We start from the raw sequence: 10,073 nt of genomic DNA, 5'->3' as shown, positions 1-10,073 counted from the left end.
TTGGCCCACTGTCTAATCGAACTTCTGATTACCATATTTCTATGTAAAAAAAATAGTTTTCAAATAAAGGCTAAGTGTATAATGAATTGCTACTGTGATGAATACAATGTAAAAATGCGAAGCACAAGTGAATGGCAAATTTCAAAGTGTGCCGTAATGGCAAGTCTTTTCGAATAAATGCGCAACTTGCCCAAGTTAGGTATTAGGCTTAACTACTTCGTTGAGGATTGATTTGCGTATTAAGAGAAGTTATAGACTAATTTCATGTGCTTTCATTACTGGTTTTGAGCAGCACAATTTCACGCAATCCTGTTTGATCCAATGATTTGTATTGAAATGAAAAAAAAAAAAAAAAGAAAAATTGAAAAAAACCCTCTTAGCTTACGAATTTCAAATATATTCGCAATAGAGATAGAGATTACTCAGTAGAACTATATGTAATACAAGTAAACAAAAAAAAAATGACCAAGACACTAAATTATAAATTGTTGAGTGTCTACTCTTCAAATGCAAAAATGAAGCAACCATTACCTTTCAGTGTTACAAGGGGTGTGAATAAGAAGAGGGACATTGGGATGACGTCATAGTGTAACGCCCTAAAGCATTATTCCATCTTGTTTTTTTTTCAAAAATGTATACTTTTATCTTTTAAACGAATAAAATTTTTGTCAGTCTTTTAATTTAATAAGATACGAGCCATAAAAACATGAGGTAAATATACTATGAGGTTAAATAATAGCATCATAAGATACCGAGTAAAATTAATTAGTTTAATTAAACAACAAAGAATGGAATCGATGCACTTATAGAATTCAATTTTATATTGGACCAAACTAAACAGGGACAAATAAATAAAATAATTTGTTTTCAACTCTCCAGGGAAAATCACTCGTCGAACTTAACTTATCAAAGGGGTGGAGCGAATCCCTAAAACACAGCAAATCAATACAGCCTCCCCTATCAACTAACAAAAATAACCCTGAGTTACAAAAACAAAGGCAATATAAATAAAAACAAACTTTACCCTCTTGTTCTTTTGTTCCTTTTAACCCTGAGGCCCTGGTGATGGACGACAGTTTGCCTAAGAAGCACCATTCCGGAGGGAATCATAAAAAGTAGGATTTGGTGAAATGGGGTATTTGGAATGCTTGGGAGTCGCTCAGGGATTTCCGTTGTCGATTGAAGGCATTAAAGATAGGATTCATGGAACTATGGTATTTAGGCATGTATGGGGTTATGGCTTTCGAAAGAATTTCGGTGATTGAGATTGTATGGAAAGCATTTCCTGGACTTTGAGACTAATAGTTTGGATGGAACGGGGTAAAACTATTGCTTTCTACACTAGGATTTAAAGCTTGGAAAAAAAATGTGATGAAGATATTTAAGTCACAGTTTTATGAAAACAAAAGCAATTTTGAAGTCATCGGAAGAAATTGTTTGTTGGATTCGTTAGAAGATTTTTATTAAACACTGAAATAAAATTTTTTGTATCAACAGTTCACGGATTTTTATGTGATTAAGGAATGCTTTTTTTTCTTCATAAAACTACTTTTCCAAAGCATGCTAGGTTCTTACAGTAAAAGTTATTTTTACGTTATTTAGATCTCATTCCCACTCTTATTCATAATTGATTTCAGTCTTTGAATAAAGAGAACACTGATTTTGGAATGAATATCAAGCACATGAAAAGTCAATCATCATTTAGAATATTTTTACATCTAAAATGATTAGCTGTTTTTAAAATTCTCTTATTCATAACTAATTTTAGTCTTTGAATAAAAAGAACACTGATTTTGGAAAGAATATCGAGCACATGAAAAGTCTATCATCATTTATAATATTTTTACATCTAAAATGATTAGCTGTTTTTAAAATTATAAGGTAGATTTTTATCTAAAATTTGAAGTAATTGTTAATGTGACACAAGAGCTACACTAAAGTTCAGAGAATTCATAAAGAAAAGAAAAAACTGAAGAATGTGAAAAGAAATGAGACGATATTACCAAATCTCTCGATATTACCAAATCGAAGAAAGTGGTGTCCTATCAAACTTCCAGCTTTGACATAGGAGCTAATCCGTGGTATACCTGCTGTGGATGATGGCTGAGACTCATCTCATCATGCAGTATGGACGACTTGAAATTTTTCAAAACTATATTATAAGTATATGGATGGCATTAAGCTGAGACAAGAGAATTTATATGATTTGAATAAAAAAGAAATATCGCTATTACATTGTCAAAAATGCCTGTTTTATTTTCTGTATTTCCTCCGTATGTGTGACAGTTTAAAGCTGTTTTGATGACAAAACGGTTTTCACCGTTTTTTTACTCTAATCATATAAACGGATTAAAACCGCGTCAGTTCAAATTATAATTCTTATATCGTTTTGCTTACTTCTCTGATCATTTTATGATTATTTTCTGAACTTTCTTTTACTTTTCAACAATTATTTTATTATATTATCCTTAAACATGATTTAAACATTTAAGACTTTTAAGATAAATAGAATTTCAGACCTTTCTTCATAATTAAATTCTAAAGTCATGGTTGCGCAGAACGCTCGCTTCCCAATGCAATGACCTAGGTTTGAATCCCAGCGATAACTAATCTATGCGGATTCTGCTACCCACTCGCAACACCCACAGTCCTGAAATAAAATTTTCGTATTTGGTGTGGTAGTAGTAGTAGTAGTTAATTTACGTCGCGCTAGAGCTGCTATTGGCGACGGTCTGGGAAACACCCCTGAGGATGATCCGAAGACATGTCATCGCAATTTTGATCCTCTGCAGAGGGGATGGCACCCCCGCTTCGGTAGCCCGACGACGTGCACGCGAAGTCGAGCACTTTACGGTAGAACAGTTTAACGAGGACCAATACCGCACACCCTCGGTCCCTACGCAGACTGAGCCAAGTGGTCACCCTCCCGCACACTGACCGTAGCCAGTGATGCTTGACTTCGGTGATCTGCTGGGAACCTTGTCTTAACGATCAGTCTACTGCGGGACCGTATTTGGTGTGAGTACAGATTTACTTCAAAGCTTTCACAGAGAAAACTTGTTTCCATAGGGTAAAAATCTGTTTTAACTTCAGATTTACTTTGCAACTTTTACAGGAAGAATTAGTTTTGGCACAGCAAGAAGCCATTCTGATGGATTTTCTTCATAATTTTTATGGGCAATATTTGTTTATGTATAGTATAAAGCCACCGAGGCTGAGGATTTATTTCATAAGTTTTACGATTTTGCACAACTAACCCAAATGCCAGTTTAAAACCGTACACTTATTGACTGGACTTTTTACAGGGTATATTAAGTATTAACTAATAAATTTTGAGTCTTTTGTTAGTGCTATGTTTTGGATAAATCCCCCACGCGATGGGATTTGGCAGTTTCGCTTTGTTGTCAACATCGCACTAGAGCTGCGCTATGGTGACGGCCTGATATTCATAAATAATGATGATCCGAAGACAACATTGGTGCCTGCGAGCACAAGATTACTGAAATTTAAATCTGTGGGCAAATGGTAGTATTTACCTGGCTTTCTATCCAAGCTCCCCAACCACCTTAAAGTGTATGGAACTTTCTCGACTCTGAAACCACCGCAAAGGGGGCATGTTAGAGACATTAAAAGACACGATCGCAAGAAGCGCTGTCCAATCCAACACCTAGCTTTTAGTGTAGGGTGTCGTGGTTCAGCTTTATGCCGTGGGCACGCCACCACACAGATCAGAAGGCAGGTATGTCCAGAAAAGGAATTCTTCATAGTTATAAAGGCAGCTATATCTCGTATATACATTTTATATTTTTAAGCATCAATTAAATTTTAGTCAACTTACTAGTTATAAACTGTAAACAAAATTTCGATAGCAATATTTACGCGATTGTTACCGGAATTCATCATTTCAATCAATAAGGCTTGAATAAGTAAACATTCTAATGCATTTCAAAAATGTCCAACACTAAATAAATAATGGCTAAAACAGTTTTGAAGTTAACGAGTTTTTGCGAACTAAATTGCTTGAGAAAATTAATTATTAAAAATTAGATGCAAACATTCTTTGTTTAAAAGGGATTATTTTTGTAAATCTGAAGCGGAAAATATATTACTTATTTTTGTGTTTGATATTTTTAGATATTCTCGAACATCCGAAAATAAAAAGTAAAGTACCTTCATAAAATATACCCTTTGAAATATGACACCACGACCTCTCATTTCACTCAGTTAGAATATTTCAATAGTTCTAGTTTTATTCTTTTATTCTGAAGTTTTACGATCATTTGCGGTGATCATTTATAAAAAAAAAAATCTTTTTATTTTGAAAGTCACGACCGAACGATGTCAATTGAAAAATTGCCAGTTGTAGATGGCAGCTGAAATTGATTATTCCTTGTAACAATGTGCTTCCTCTGAGGGAGAAGGCATAGCTTTAAGTAACAATTTTGACATTATATAGAAGATATTCTTTTATTGTGAATGAAATTCAACTCTCATAAAATAGGTGTAAGAAAGCGGATAAGGAGTTATAAGATGTTTAATTGATGTCATTTTATCCGTTATTAAATTCAAAGTCATTGATACAAGCAGTAAAAAAATTATTCCACTCAAAAATGCTTTTTTATTGAAATTGTTTATATAATCTCATTACCTTCAGATTTTGTCGGAGTAGATGTTAAATAAAAATAATTTTAATTTATCTTCCCGGGCTAATTAAAATCGTTTATATAACTTCATTGCCATCAGAATTTGTTGGAGTAGATGTTAAATAAAAATAATTTCAATTTATTTGAAATAATTATTGTGGGTATTGAAAAGAGATTCAGGCAAAGAAAGAGAATATTAAGAGTTGTACGTTTAGATCTGCTGACAATAAAACCAGATTTTATTCAAAGTGTTGCTGTTATAGAGTTTGTTTAAAAAAAAAACAAGAAAAAAACAGAGATGAATCTACAGCATTTTAACATTTAAGTACTTAATAACTCAACACAGAAGACAAATTTTAATTTTAAACTCGACTCGAAGACAAGAAAGTTAAATTAAATCACCCAATGCAAATATTCATTGAGAAAAATTTATTTGCAGTTTAACTAAAAAGTATTGAAACAGTCAAATATCACAAGAAACATGCATTTAATCAAAGATCTAAAAATATACTCCTGAATCATTTTTAAAAGACTCATTCAATGGCTAAACTCGAACCCCACCGGATGGAAGTCACCCCCTCTCCCGTCTTAGAGAGTAGGTCAGAAGTCAAGTTTGGTATATTTGAATGGATTATTTCAAAATATTAAACACTTTTGTTTTTAAATCAGACATGCGTTTCTGGAGATAACTCACGCTGAAACAATTTGTACCCGATTTTTCTTTGGTAATAGCAACGCTTCATGTGGAACAAAAAATGTAAAAATAGGTAAGGGCAATTCCATGAAAAAGGGGAAAAACATTGGAAAATTCAAATAAGAATAATGTTATAATTTTGGATGTTTTCTGAATTAAAAAGGTTTGAAGTTTGATAATTTATAATTATTTTTTCTGAGAATTTAGTTTTTTAGTGTTGGTAACCCATTGAACATTGGCATTTACTTGTTCTGATTTGGGTGAAGAACATGGTCAGTTTTTGAAAAATCAGTAAGTTAACTTTATTTTAATTTCAAAATGTTCCAAAGAATAAATATTGTTTATTACACTTAATAGAAATATTGTGCAGTGTTAAAATAAGTTTTTGTTGTTAAATTCACTTAATTATATAAATTTCAACTAAACATTAATGCATGTAACGTAAGTTACCGAAAACTGGAGAAAGTTTTTGTGTGTAAAAAAGAACAAGTGATACAAAAGTAAAAATAATATTTCTTTTTCCTTAGAGGCTAACACTAAATAAGCAGAAATAGTTTTCTTTTCAAATATTAATTATTTATTGTTTTGTGCCCCATTCAATATGTGTAACGTAAGTTACTGACATGCATGCAATGTAAGTTACCAATGTAAAATGAGTTTATTCCTCTTGAAAATTAGCATACAAACTAAATAAGATGTATCCAGTTACAATACCAAAGTTTAAATAAATTATCACTGCCTTAAGATATTAATTTTGATGAAACTCTTTGCTTTAAGTTATTAATTTGGGTGTTGGCATTCATATGTTTTCAAAGTTGAACGAAATCTTTCGACAGGCACCGGGAGTTAAGGATGTAGTTATAATTAGAGATGCTAATGGTAGCAAAAAGAAAGTACAAGCACGGCATCTTCATCATTCAGTTCGAGAAATGCACCAAATGTTTATGGAAGAAAATCCAGAATGCAAAATTGGAAAAACTAAATTCTTTGAGCTCCGTCCAGAGCATGTCTTGCTTAGTAGCAAACTTCCAGGCAATGTTTGTGTTTGTAAGCATCATGAAAAGTTCGGATTGACTGAAGAAGCCTTCAGCAAAATTTATAACGTTCCATCTTACGAAATTCTTTAGAAATTTATTTTATGTTTAGAAAAAACAGCTGAGTGCGAGTCTCTAGAACAGATGAGTGGAGTGTCTAGTCTATTCTCAAAATCTCCACAGATTAAAAACATTAAGCAGATCCACCATTTAAGAGTACAAGAAGGCATACCAGAAGAGTTTTTTTTAGTGAAGGATGTTGAAAAAGAAAATGATGAATCCAAGATAAATGCTGGGGGTTGATATATGGTTAGATTGGAGGACATGTTATATCCTGGTGTGGTAATGTCTGTTGCAGAGAAAGAATTTAAAGTCAATGTAATGGCTGCTGTGGGAATTTATTGTAAATGGCCAGAAAAAAGAAATGAAATATTCTACCAGAAAGAAAGCATGGTGAAAAGAATTGAGCCCCCTGTACTAGTTAATAACAGAGGACTTAATAAGTTTGCAGTTATGTGTGAATCAAAAGTTTCTGAATTTACTTCATGTACACTTTTTCTCCCTTGCACTATACTGTTTAAATAACTTAATTTGCATTTGTACATTATTTGATAAAAGTTGGATACAAAGGGAATTTCGTAAAGTAAGTTACTGTAACGTAAGTTGCCCACTTAAAAAATTATATTTAATTTAACTTTTGAAATAAAATCTTAAATCTAGGCATAAGAAATATTTAAACATGTCAGAAAAATGATACATTCATAAAACTTTTGTATAAGAACAGAATTTTGCCTTCAAGTATATTGCAAATTTATGCCATTCCTTTTTCGGTAACGTAAGTTACCACATTAATTTTAGACTTTTACACTGTTTAAATTGAAAAATAATAATTATTTGAATTAGATTCCTTTTGGTTTTGATTGTAATTTTAAGAAATCACTTTATTTTAATATGTGTATTCATATTATTTGTTTGCTTCTAAGTTCTCAATGCAATAAAGTTTATGTGAATGTAACGTAAGTTACCGTGGAATAGCCTGTAAGACAAATTAAAGTATTTTTATCAATGGATTATCTACAATTAAAAAAAATAGAGTTTAATATTTAAGATTTTGAAATTGCCTCGAATCCCATAATCAGGAATGTAGTTTTGGGTTGGCTTCGTATTATTGAATGCATCTTTTGAAAATATTTCCCCCGTGCATTTTTAGTTTTTTGATCCGATGCGTGATTCTCATACTTTTTGAACATCCTGTAAATTTGCTAAAAGTTCCAAAGATTGATTCCAAATCTACAATAAAAAATGGAGTTTACCATTTAAAATTTTGAAAGTGATTCTAGCTTCATATTCAGGGATGTACCTCTGATTTTTTGTATAATTGAATGCATCTTTCGAAAATATTTCCCATGTGTATTTTGGTTTTTTAATCCAATGCGTATTTTACATACTTTTCAGATATCCTGCATATCTGCTAAAAATACCAAAGATTGTTTCTAAATCTATAATAAAAATGAGTTTTGAATTCGAGGTTTTGAAATGGCTTCCAAGCAAGAATGTAGTTTTGGGTTAGTTTTGTTTAATTGAATGAACTTGGTGAAAATACTTCCCTCATGCATCTTTAGGTTTTTAATTTGAACTGTATTTCTCATATATTTAAGTCATCCTGTATATCTATTGAAAGTAGCAAACGTTGATTCCAAATCTATTATAAAAAATTCAGTTTCCTATTAATTTCAAAGTTATATCAAATTAGGGATGTAGTTTTGGGTTAGTTTCGTGTAATTGAATGCATCTTTTGAAAATATTTCCCGTGTGTATTTTTAGATTTTTAATCCGATGCGTATTTTTCATATTTTTCGGACTAAAAGTACCAAAGATTGATTTCTTAATAAAAACCTTCAATTATTAAGTGATTTGATCTTAATTAAATTTGCAAACTTTTGGTAGATTTTCAGAAAATGTTAGTTATTTTGAAACTATAATTGATCGTTATTGCAACGGAACTGTAGAAAACATTTTAAGCATTAAAAGGTGTTAAATAAGGATACTATTAATAGGTATATCTGACTTATGATTGAATGGAATGCAAAATGTTTAATTAAAAATTAAACACAAGTTTTTATTTTTAGTTCGTTTTTAATTTTTTTATGAGATGTTTTCAAGCATGATGTGACGTTATAAATCTTTTTTGTCAGCTGCCAGTGTGTGGTTGCATTAGCAAAAAAATTGTAGTAAGATAAATAACATAGTAACGATTATTATAATTTATATAATTATTAGCAGTAACATATTACGCCAATTTCGATTGTGTTTAGTGTAATTATGGCAAAGTTGTAACACGATGGGTAAATGTTAGAAATTTCTTAAATTTTTTAATTCTTTTTTCCATTTTTTATTCCAATCTAAAGATTTCTAAAGAGTAACAAGCAAATAAGGTAGGGAGGAAAAATGAAAGAAAGGGATTTTAAACGTTAAAATGTTTTTTCTTTTCGAAACATACGCAACAATTTCATATATGTTTATAGACAATATTTTAGATTACTTTAAATTTTTAAGTTCACACAGGCAATATAATTTAAATCCAAAATATAGTTGTTAAAAAGATTTAGAACTCTATTTCCCACATGGTATTTTCATGATAAGCCAGTGTTTCCCAACCTTTTTTGTACCATGCCTCATCTAAGCCTTTTCAAAATTCTTATGCCCCCCCTATGTAACATATACATAATTTTTAATATTAAAAAATCGAATTGCTCACTTAAGAAACTTAGGAAATTGTTAGCGAAACAAAGTAAGTAAATTTTCAGAACATATAATGAAAAACTAAAATTTAAATTCGAAATAATTTTAAGATTCTTTATACAGATTAAGTCTATATAAAGACTTTTTTATAATAATTTAATATTTTAATTTAGTGAGATTCTTGCCCTTGCTGCTTGCTGCACGTAGATTTTATCTTAGGTTCCAATTTGGTAAGCTTTAGTCTCAAGTCTCCCCGTTGTGTTATATCCAGACGATTTCTTTTTTTTACCAATAAAATCATTTACAGCACTAAATCCACATTCAGCTAAATATGAAGATGGAATCGGTAACAATAGTTTTCTTGCACATTTGATTGAATTTGGGTATTTGTTTTCTGTTTCCTCACGAAGCCATGCCATCACTCCTTTCATATTAAATAAAGTTTTAACTGACTCATCATTTTGCATTTCTACAATTTTTCTTGATATATTTGATATATCAGACAAATCCACTAACATGGACTGAAACAGCCATGTTGGAAAATTAATTTGTTTTAAATCAGAATATCTTTCTTTTAAATCAACCAATAGAATTTTCAGATGATAGACAATAACAAGTAAAGCGGTATCATTTACTTCACATTTTTGGAGCCAATGAAACTGTTCAAAGTTTTTGTTGTTAATATATTTCTGACATAACTCAATAAGGGTAATGAAGCCAAATATCTTCGCTTTTGCATCAACAAGAGTTTTATTTGCTCCTTGAAGTTTCTTATTTAATATATTCAGTTTTTCAAAGATATTGGCTAAATAACTCACAAATGCTTTACCATCAACTGTGAACAGATACTTCATTTCAAGTTAGTCAGTCAAGTCAAGTCAGTCAAGTTTCAGTCAAGTCACATAATATTTATTGACTGCAATTATTTAAGAATTTGCTTTTTCTTTCGATTTTGTCACC

Source organism: Parasteatoda tepidariorum, chromosome 7, assembly GCF_982258835.1.
Source record: "Parasteatoda tepidariorum strain Cologne lab strain chromosome 7, Ptep-v5.0, whole genome shotgun sequence".
Classification (NCBI taxonomy): Eukaryota; Metazoa; Arthropoda; class Arachnida; order Araneae; family Theridiidae; genus Parasteatoda; species Parasteatoda tepidariorum.
Note: the sequence above shows the minus strand (reverse complement) of the source record.